The following is an 11,201-nucleotide window of genomic DNA, read 5'->3' on the forward strand; positions in this document are numbered from 1 at the left end:
AGAAAACATTTTGTTGTTGTTGTTGTTGTCTCCAGAGCGATTACTCCATTACTGGTGAAGTGTGGGGTATACTCCCAGCCTCCTCCATGCCCTGCTGGACCACAGCCAAGGCCACCCTGGGCCTTCCACTAGGCTCCATCCTTGAAAAGCTGCCTAATGGAGGGAAGTCAGAAAGATCTGCATTTAAAAGTTTCCCAAAATGTGCTAGAACTTTTTTGGTCAGTTTTATAGAACTTTCTTGGTCAGTTATATTCCACCTCAATGTCTCCAGTATTTTCCAAGCAGATCAAGTCACTTGCAGATAATGAAGAAGCTTTGTGGCCCAGGGGTCCATGCCTTGGAATCAGATAGTTCCAGGAGGGCCAGGGGTCTCATGTATGGTAGAGATGTCCTGTCCAGGTGACTGGAGTTTCTGACTTTCCTGTTCTCCATGAGGCCTGAGCAGGGCGGAGGGCAAAGAGGTGTCTTCTACAATAGCCACTGAAGTGAGGGAGGCAGAAGGTCAGCTGTTCCAATGGGCAGATGTGGAGAGGATTCTAGAAGGGGATCAAATCCGATGTTTTGGGCAGGAGTATCAGTTATTTTTACAGAAAGCAACAGAGAAATTAATTTTCTTTTCTGACTACTGAAAAGTGGAAAGATGCTCAAGTTTACCATTTAAAGGAACAATAGACATTTCAAAAATTTCTGTCTAAACTTTGGTTTTCTTAAAAAAAAACACACACACACAAAACCAAGTCATCACAAAAAGAAATATAAGTTGAGGCTGTAGGCAGGTGCTGTTCTGTCCGTGGCAGTCTTTTGTGCAAAGTAAGGCGTATTGGAGCTCCAATTTAACTGATGCAGTGGGGTTTACTGCCTCTGCATGCCGAGGCAGTGCACGTCATCGGTGCCCTTGCTCTTGAAGCCTGAGAGGGGCTGACCATACTTGTCCACGCACCAGCAGAAGTCCCGCTTTCTGCCTTTGGAGTGGCTACACTGCTTCTTCTTATAAAATCCTTTCTTGTCCCAGTTGGGATGTGCACACCCCTGGGACTCAGCACATTGAGGAACTTCAGGTGATTCAGGGTGTCTTCCATCTCTCTAAGGCAGGGACCATATTCTGTCTCCCGTTTGGACTCCGAGGAGAAGGTCTGGGTGTCCATGCTCTGGGACTCATAGTCAACTTTATAGCGCTGGTTGTCCTTCGCGTGACCTTTCTTGATGGTGTCCAGCTTTGTGTGAATGGAATGGAACTTGGAGTCAGGCACCCTATGTGTGCTGGGCAGGGCATGGCTCTCCACGCTCCCTGTGCCTCGGTCCTTCTCCGACTCACTAGTATTTCCTGAGGCGGAGGGCACCAGCAGCAGGTAAGCCTCAGCTGGCCAGGATGCTGGCATTGGGGGAGAACCTGCAGCCGTCCAGTAGCGCCTGCAGTGGGCACGGCTTGCCCAGTGGCAGCTGGCAGCTGAGCCCCTAGCTGCAGCTGCAGCGTTCGGTGTAGACACCGCACGGCTGGCCCTAGGGCAGAGTACATGTCAGGCAGCAGGCATAGCCTGGCTCAGGCACCAGATTGGCACACCCCTGCACTGAGCCAGCGCGTTGGCATCACAGGGCTCTAAGCGTAAGATGGGACCCTCGTCACCGGCGGCCTGAGGAACAGAGCCAGGGCGGTGAGCAGAGCTGCGCAGAGTGCTGGGCGCCGCTCGATGCGTGGCGCCTGTCGCAGGGGCCAACTGGAGTAAGCGGTTACTGGGTCTAGGCAGGCGGTGTGAGATTGCAGGATCTGGAGTGCAACTACTGGTGCTCGGCGTGCAGCTGCCCAGCTCGCACCTCAATACCTATAAGTTCTAATATCACCCTTTTTCTGTGTTATAGTAGTTTGGCTGATTTTAATATAGTTAATCTATTTTGAGTTGATGTTAGTGCAAGCAGAGATCCACTTCTAGTTTTCTGCCTGTGGATGTCCAGTTTTCCCAACACCAATAGTTGAAGAGGCTATGATGTGTGTGTATGTGTGTGTGTGTGTGTCTCTGTGTGTGTGTGTGTGTGTGTGTGTGTCTGTGTCTGTGTGTCTGTGTGTCTGTGTGTCTGTGTGTGTTGGTCGTGGGGCTTGAACTCTGGGCCTCGGAGCTACCCCTTTGCATTTCATCTCCAGGCTAGTATTTGAACCACAGTTCCACTTCCCATTTTCTTGAGGTTTATTGGAGCTAAGAGTCTCATGGACTTCCCTGGCCCTGCTGGCTTTCAACAACCATCCTCAGATCTCAGCCTTCTGAGTAGCTAGATTAAAGGCATGAGCCACAGGCACCCAGCAAGGCTATGTTTTTTCCACATTACATCTTTCGCTCTTTTGTCGAATATCAGATGATTGTAAGTATGTAGTTTTGTTTCTGGGTCTTTTCATCTTTTCTAATACGTTTTTTATTGTAAAAATAATGTACAAAGAATTACAGTTACATAAAGTAGGTAATGAGTTCATTTCCTCTCAAGCATTGTTACTTCCTCCTTTGTTTTTCCCCTACCATCCCTACCCTTCCACCTCCACAACTACTCCTTTCCATCCCACCTCCCCACTCCCTGCATAAATTGTAAAGTACGTTTTTGAACATAGTGTCTTGATCTCATTGTTAAAATGGGTCAAACTGTATCCCTAGTTAAGCATTTGTTTTTTCCCTTCTCCCCCCAAAGCTAGAGAAATGTATATACAAGATACAGGGCATCGACATCAAAAAAAAAAAAAAAAAAAACATAACATAGGTTACAAGATTGGGTCGAAGAATGATGATTGTTGACTTAATTTGATAAGTATTCTATAGCTTTTAATGGTAAGCCTTATTAACTCAAAGAGGGAGCAAAATCATTCAGAATAGTGGAATGTGGCTACCACTCATTTGATGTGTGTGGATAGATCATGATTAATCAAAATATATCTATTAATTCCCAGTGGTAGATTGCTATGCTAACTGGGAGGAGACTTTGTTAATGCCAGGCATTTGAATACTGGTAATGAAGCAGAATATGAGGGGAGAGCGTTTGCTAAGGATGTAACTTCCTAGGCTCATACTAAATACATTGAAGTAGAATGCTAAGTGCTGATCGACTGAGCACCAAATTTTATTTGTTGACTTCTTTGTTTTGTGAAGTCCAGGGATTTGAACCTAGAGCCTGGGTGCTGTCCCTTAATTTTTTATCAAGGCTAGTGCTCTACCAGTTTAACACAGCTTCATGTCCATAATTTTGGTGTTTAATTGGAGATCAGTCTTTCCAAATTTCCTCTTTGGGCTTGCTTCAAACCTGATCCTCAGGTATCAGCCTCCCGAGTAGCTAGCATTCCAGTTGTGAGCCACCAGAGCCTGGCTAGAATCACATTTTAAAAGTATATAGGTGAATCAGATGTGTCTAGGTACTATTTGAGCACTTTGGTTCCAGTGGGTCATGTCAGATTTAGAATAACATCAGAATTTTTCTCCTTGTAACTCGCAGCATCCAATGTCTATATAATTTATTCTGATCTTCATGTCTGATCTTTTTTTCTTCGTTGTACCTTTTTTTTCTTACTTCACAAGCAAGCACGTCAGTGATGTTTTCCTTTTCTGAAGCAAGTTACGTCCTTTCCCATCACTGAGGGATGTAGTTGCTGCTCTTACTGCCTGGAGTCCCTGCTTCTAGTTAATTGCATGGATGATGGCTCTCAGGTTAGCTATCTCCTCCTCAGGGATATCTCCTCACATACCCGCTGTGAAATTGTTGCCACAAAACTACCAATGTCATGTCTCTGATTTACAAAAATTATCATTATGATTTCTGGTTTTCTTTTCAGCATGAAATTGATGAGGAGAGAGCCACATTCACTTGTTTCTCCAACACCTATAATAGTGCCTGGTCCTTAGTGCTCAGGAGCCTTGCATGGGGATCAGCCTTCTCCAGCTCAATTTATCCTAGATTCTGGTCAGGACAGCTCTTGAAGCTGATATCTGGTGGCTAGCAGTCATTCCCTCTCATTCTTTGTGCCTTTCTGTGTTGCTGAGTCCACTTCAGAGAAAGATCAGTGCCTGACACCTATTTGCTGTTATGGAAAGATGGCTATGACACCATACAAGTTATGGGCATTGTTTTGTGAAGCTGTGTGCGGAGACGCATCCCCACACAAGTTCTCAAAGGCAAGTGTCTCCCATGCCCAGGAGTGCATTCCACAACTCAGCATCCAAACTATCACCTACTCCCTAATGCACTCAGTGTATATTCCCATTTCCATTAAAAAAAGAAAAATCAAGATATGCCTTTCATGATTTGTCATTGAATTACTGAAACAAAGTATATAATTTGGGGGCTGGAAAGGTGGCTCAGTGGTAGAGTGCTTGCCTTGCATGCATGAGGCTCTGGGTTCGATTCCTCAGAACCACATAAGGAAAAAGAAAATAAGCTAGAAGTGGCCCTGTAGCTCAAGTGGTAGAGCACTAGCCTTGAGCTGAAGAGTTGAGGGATAGCACTCAGGCCCAGAGTTCAAGCTGACAACTGGGCACCCCCCAAAAGTATATAATTTTATGTATTTGTAAGTCTTTGTCCATCTCTCTTGAGCCCTTGACATATTTCTATGTGTTTGCAGCTTGGGAAGGGAAATAAGGTTTAATTCAGGATAGTCAAAAACATTTTGGGAGGGAATGCCAACTTTCCATCTGATGTTCTACAGATGTCCATCTTGGCACAGGAACTGAGTAGACTGTCATAGCATAAGAGTGTCATAGCACACAGAGTGTGATCCAACTGCATACGTGTCACTTGGCTACACTCGAGGGACCAGGTCTCCTCTGAAAATCTAATGGCATGGGAGTAAGAGAAACTAAAACTCAGAACTCAGCTTCCCACATCACTAGGATTACAGGCCTGAGTCTCATATACTAACTCATAACCGCCTTTTTATACATCGTGTAGCCTATTTCATTATATTCACCTCATAGACAGATATACAAATATATGTTTATATTTATTCATCTATTTATAATCAGTGTTATATCTAGAAACACAAAAATATGTATTCATATAATTATAATCAAAGTTATATTACCGCTTTCCCCAATAATGTTTTACACTAATATTATGTGAAAAAAATACTTAAGATTGAAAAAGTTAAAAGCCCTTGTAGTATGAAAAATCATATTCGATCTTATATATCATATAATATACTATATAAAATGTAATGAATATAACATGTATTTCCATATAACTGATTTAATTGCTTCCTGATTTTGTTTGTCCATCTATGTAAACCTTCTTTCTTCTATTGATGATGGCTTATACTTTCCAGTGTCAATATTTCTTATGTATTTTGTCAAATATATTCAGCCCTAAGTAGAATTTTTATGTTAATGGAGCCAATTTTTTCTTCAATATTTCCCAAAGCACAATGAATATGTATACAGACTTGAGCTCACTGTTGGAAGAAAGTCCCACATACCAGTATGAGTATTGTAGCATATGTCCCAATTGACAGAACAGCTTTCTAGGTCATCTGATCTGGTATGTCCTAGATCTGTTGTAGCCACCTTATCACCACATGCAGGCATGGCCTGGCTTCCTTGCAACTCCCTGTGCATTTAACCATTCCCTTTATATCCAGTAGGCTCTCTTGTTCATCCCCCTGTCACTCTTTTTTCCCACACACAAAACACATGTGCATGGTGCTTTACGTTGTAGGTTGAAAAAAAATCACATTTAAGGCTCATGAATTGTATAACATAACATAAACATTGACATTTTAATAACGTTAGAAAAATAACTAGAATGATCATTTTACAACAATCAGGACCAAAAAGAAATATAAAGATTTTCTAAATAAGGGGGGAAGCAATCTCTAAATCTGGATTGTCTTCTAAGTTGCCTTCAGACACAAATTCTGCCTCAGAGTCCTCAAAATGATCTACTTCCTCATTAAAGGCAGTATTTTCTTCCTGAGTCTAGGGAGGGACAGATCTTATTTCTCAACTGGAAATTGGATCCCCAGCAGAAGGACAGATTGGTCTGGATATTCTGTCAGAACAGATTCCCTTTCCTCAACTGAATCTAGACTTTGGACCTAACTTATTGGTTTTCCTGAACATAGACTGGGGTCATTTTCCATTAGCACATATTTACCCTGCACTCCAAGACCAAAACATTTTTTACTGGTTTGGATGTGATCTAGGTGAATTGTGAACGTCAATGGAAGACATTCTGGATCATCTTCTTCCTTGGTGGTATGTGCAGGTACACCTACATAACATGTGGAGTTCAGAACCAGTGGGATGTCCACAGGACTCAAAACCTAGTTGGGTCTTTCTACACATTGAAAAAAGCCTCTATGTTCACATGCTTTCTGGAGTCCAGTGTTGGCTTCCAATCTCCATCAGTCACCATAGGCGACATCACTGATGGGTTCTTTATCTGGAGTTCAGCAGGAAGTTCTCTATAGTGACACAAACATAAGAGTGGAAACAGGTACAGGAGTCTTAGAGTACACTCTAGAAGTTAAAGTGTGACTAAACTTCTATGAGGATTTAGTAGGAGAAGCTGTAGAACTTGAGTTTGGACTGAACACTGATGAGAAGGTAGGGTGTTTCTAATGAGTGGTTATGTCCAAGTTCTTTTAAAAAGGGAACAGACATTACCCGGTATAGAACATCCATAATAGGACATTTTGCCAAGCTGTGTAGTACAAAGGGCTTTTGGCCAAGCAGGCCCATCCCTTGAGACCTAGGATCTATCCCTACTCACAAGCTCTAAGGCAACTAAACAAGGATTATTTACTCTTTTTCTTGGTCTCACAGGCCATGTGTTGCTCCAGCTGGTCCAGAAGAATATGTAAGCAGAACAGCAAGTCTGAAGAGGGCATGTTGAGCTTGTCATACTGTGTAAGATTTTTCAGGATGTCAAGTTTCTTGTGCTCATAAAAATCATCAGGGTAGATGTCCATCCAAATAGTTAAGATGGAACAATCGATGCTGTGGGCATATTGGTGACAAGGAAAATGAGAGTCTGCTATCTCCATCCTGAGCCTTCTACTATAGACCTTTTCTGGCAGGACTAGAATGTTGGGAAGGGGGAAGAGACTCCTGGGAGCAGAATGCTCCTCACAACCCACTTCTAGAAATTTCTAATACAATACTCCAAAATTCTCCCTGTGATGGGCAGAGAAAATTGTTTCCCCACTGTATCTGACTTGCTACACACAACCCTCCCTGTCATCAAGGGATTGTGATCCATGCTGGGCTGGTCATAAACAGAAAATCCTGTCATAAAAATGGCTAAAGCAGCACTGAGCGCAGGTGGCTCATGCTTTTAATCTTAGCTATTCAGGAGGCTGAGATTTGAAGATCCCAGTTCAAAGCAAATCTAGGCAGGAAAGTGTGTGAGACTCCTAGCTCAATAATCCACAAGAAAACTAGAAGCGGCACTGTGGCTGAAACAGTAGAGCACTCGCCTTGAGCTGAAGAGTGCAGGGACAGTGTCCAGGTGCAGAGTTCAAACCACATGACCAACAAAAACAAAAGTGACTAAAGCGAAAAGAGCAGGTGTATGGCTCACTTTGTAGAGCACCTACCTAAAATGCCTGAAACCCTGAGTTTAATTGCTAGGATTGAAAGGAGGAAAGGATATGAAGGAATGGAAAGAAGAAAAGAAGGAAAGGAGGAATTTTGATATAACCAAATACTGGAAAGATGTGAAGTATTAAATAAAGGTATCACAGCTATTTTATATGAAAAGATACTGATCGTTTACTAAAAGGCAAATTATAGAATGTGGAATTCAGGCTAAAATACATGTACAATTTTGTTTTTCTGTAAAGTGATACATGCCTCTTTAGTTTAAAAGTAGTAAATGAGGTTAAAAAATGGAAGAGTTGTTAGAAATGAATCATTTCTTATCACTTTTTCTGCTACATTCATCACCTACAAAATTGAAACAATGTTCATCATTTTAATTATTAATTTATTAATTTAATCTTTCATCTTTAGTGTATAGTCTATTGTGCACATCGTTTGTTTAAACTCTTTTTTTGTTTGTTTTTTGTCCATCATGGGTCCTGAACTCTGGGCCTGGGCATTGTCCATTAGCTCTTCACCTCAAAGATATCACTCTACCACTTGAACCACAGTGCCACTTCTGGCTTTTCTGCTTATGTGGTACTTAGAAATCGAACCCAAAGGCTCATACTTGCAAGGCAAGCACTCTACCACTTAGCCACATTCCCAGCCCTGAAATCTTTATTTTTTCCTTCAGACATGGGGCTTGAATACAGGGCATGGGTGCTGTCCCAGAGCTTCTTTGCTCAAGGTTAGTACTCTACCATACAAGTTTAAACCATAGTGCCATTCTTGTTTTTTAGTGGTTAATTGGAAATATCAGTCTCATGGGAACATTTCTGCCCAGGGCTGGCTTTGAACCACCATCCTCATTTCTCAGCCTCCTGAGAAGATAGGATTACAGGCGTGAGCCACCTGTACACTTGTGCTCATTTTTTTTTTCCTTTTAACTGTTAGATAAGTTTAGTTCCCCCACCGATATACGTGCAAACTGAGATGCAAATTGGTTTAAATTACAAATTGGCTGAAATTACAAATGATGGCAAATTGTTTTTAACGTTTTTTTAATATGAGAAGCTTGAACTTAGGGCCTGGTTGAAATCGCTGTTCTCTTGTGCTCAAGGCTATCACTCTACTAGTTTGGCCCACAGTGCTCCTTTTAGTCTCTTGGTAACCAGTTAATGAGATAATAGTCTCACAGACCTTCTTACCCAGACTGTTATTAATCCTCGATTATCAGATCTCAGCCACCTGAGTTGTTATGATTATAGGCATGATACACTGGCACCAGTTTTTTAAAAAGCAACAACAGATTACTTTAGGGGAGGATGGAGGAGGAGAAGCTAGAGGCTAAAGAAGCTCTCACATAGAAAATAGTTGTAGTGTTCCAGTAAAGAGTCCTAGCCAGAGAATTACGAAGTGTGCCATCACAGTACAGAGAGTTTGGCCAGAGAGGGAAAATCCAGTCAAGGAAACAGATCTGAGCACTTGCCATTAGCTGCAGCTGCGGTGGTGGTGGCAACCGCAGCAGCCGAGCCGCCAAAAGAACAACACAGAGTCTGGGACAATGGTGCCAGACACAGCAGGTGACGGGATTCTACTTCAAACCAGAAAGAACTGACAAGTAGCAGATATCTTCATCCTGCAGATCACAGACCAGAGACAACCCAGGAACCAAGACTCCAGCGTGAGTAGAATCCTGACATACTCACTCTTTCTCAGGGAACAGAGGAGGGAAGGCCACCCTTCCCGCCCTCACCCCTGGAGATCTCCATATTTGATATTGAAAAGGCCCAGCTGAGCAGCTAGTTCCAACTCAGGCCTTGCCTTGGGAAAAAAAACAAAAGAGTCATTTATGAGGTCACAGGCACCTGACTTGAACTGCCAGGCTCAGCTCCTCCTTAGGAAAAGTCACCCAGCCCAGGCAGACAAAGCTCTGCCCCGAGGGGAGTGACTTTCTTCACTGGGTAAACAGAGCCAGAGGCTGCCCCTCCCTACAGCAGCCTAAACAATCAAGTGAAATTCAGTGAACATAAACCCTGAGAATGGCTCCAGGCTGGGCTCCCTGAGTGTCTCAGAAGCTACCCCTCAGGGAAAAGCTACAATTTGCTGAAAGGCCTCAACTCTACCCAGAACCTAGCCTCATCACAGCATCTTCAAATTAGAGGAAACAGCCATCTCCCTCTTTTGTGAAACTCAAAGCAGATCTCCCTCTCATTGAACTAGCCTGGGAGGAGGATCACAAAATCCTGAGCATATTTCTGCCTGCTAAAACAAATTGACTTAAGAAACCAATCATGCCACAGGGAAACCAAACACCACAAGCAGACTAGAGACTCCACCAAGAGACTGGTTACAGACACAGGGAGATACAGGATCTTCCCATCTACTTCTCCCCTCACCCCCCCAAAAAAAGAACTCTTTTTTGTACCTTTTCTAATTTTTAGTTTAAAAAAATTGTTTTCTATTAATCTTTTTTTCTTCTCTCCTAATTTTTATTTTAGGTGTATGTGTGTGTGAGTGCTTTGTTTAAATCACTAATGACCTTTTGGTCCTTTTTTCTTTTTTTTTCATTCTTTTCATTTTTTCTTCTGTTTCCTTGTTTTTTGTGTGACTTATTTGCTATTCTGCTCATCCTCAGATATATGCCCGTCGTCAAATATTAGACCTTACCCCCATTGTATACACACTTAATCAAGAATTTTATTACTCAATTCAAAACTTCTTAGCCTTAAATAATGTAATAGCAGTATTATCTCTTTAGGCTATATAATTTTTGAGAATTTTTAGTTTTTAGTTTTTCATGTCTCCTTTCTATCCTTCCCCTCCTCTCATCGTATCTTTTTCTTCTCTCAATACCACCTTAAACTTAGATAATTTTAAAAATTCATTTCATAAATTTAATATTTGTTTTTCCCATTTTTTTCTTGTCTGTTTTTTTCTCTCTCCTACTATTCTGTCCAATCCATTTCCCTCTTTGAGATTAGAACTCGGTTAAATTCACTCTCTTTTTACCTCTCCACATTCTTCTAATCCTATTTTTCCTCATATTTGTCCCTAAATATAATAATTTCTGGTTTGCCAAATTCATCCATGCTGTTGTTAGCCCATTAATCCATAGTTGTTTGATGTTGAATAGATTGTATCTGTTGAACTAGATTATATCTGAGTCCTTTTGCCTGTGCAACTACAGGACATTGGTTGATGCATGCCTTTGAAAAAATATTCTACCAGAAAATTGGTGTTACTTTCATATCAAATGGACAGAACAAGCCAGAGAAATACAAGAAAAATCCAAGTCCTGGTATCTCAACTCCCACTCATGATAACCAGTATTCCAGAGGAGAGTTCTCCAATAGCTCAATAAATATTACTGGGAAACATGGTGAATGAACAGATAGAAAACCTGCAAAGGACTCAGTGTGATCATGATAGGGAGAGAGCAGAAGCAAACCAAAGATCAATACAATAATCTCATGAGCATGAGGAAGCTACTCAAAGGTTGATACAGAAATGTGTGAACAGGTTGAGAACACTCAAAGAGAAATAAAGGAATTGTGTGAACAGGCTGAGAACTGTCAGAGAAATACAGGAATTGCATGAGCAGGCTGAAAAGAGACAAAGAGAATGTCAGGAATTGCGTGAACAGGCTGAGAACAG

At 41.9% G+C, this 11,201-nt stretch overlaps 1 pseudogene; it reads right to left on the reverse strand.

Annotated features, from left to right (window-relative positions):
* Positions 1 to 566: 566 nt before the first annotated feature.
* On the reverse strand, positions 567 to 6,654 carry LOC122118398 (annotated as a pseudogene).
* Positions 6,655 to 11,201: the final 4,547 nt, after the last annotated feature.

The sequence above is a fragment of the Dipodomys spectabilis genome, unplaced genomic scaffold (genome assembly GCF_019054845.1).
Source record: "Dipodomys spectabilis isolate Male_0828 unplaced genomic scaffold, ASM1905484v1 ptg000149l, whole genome shotgun sequence".
NCBI classification, from domain to species: domain Eukaryota; kingdom Metazoa; phylum Chordata; class Mammalia; order Rodentia; family Heteromyidae; genus Dipodomys; species Dipodomys spectabilis.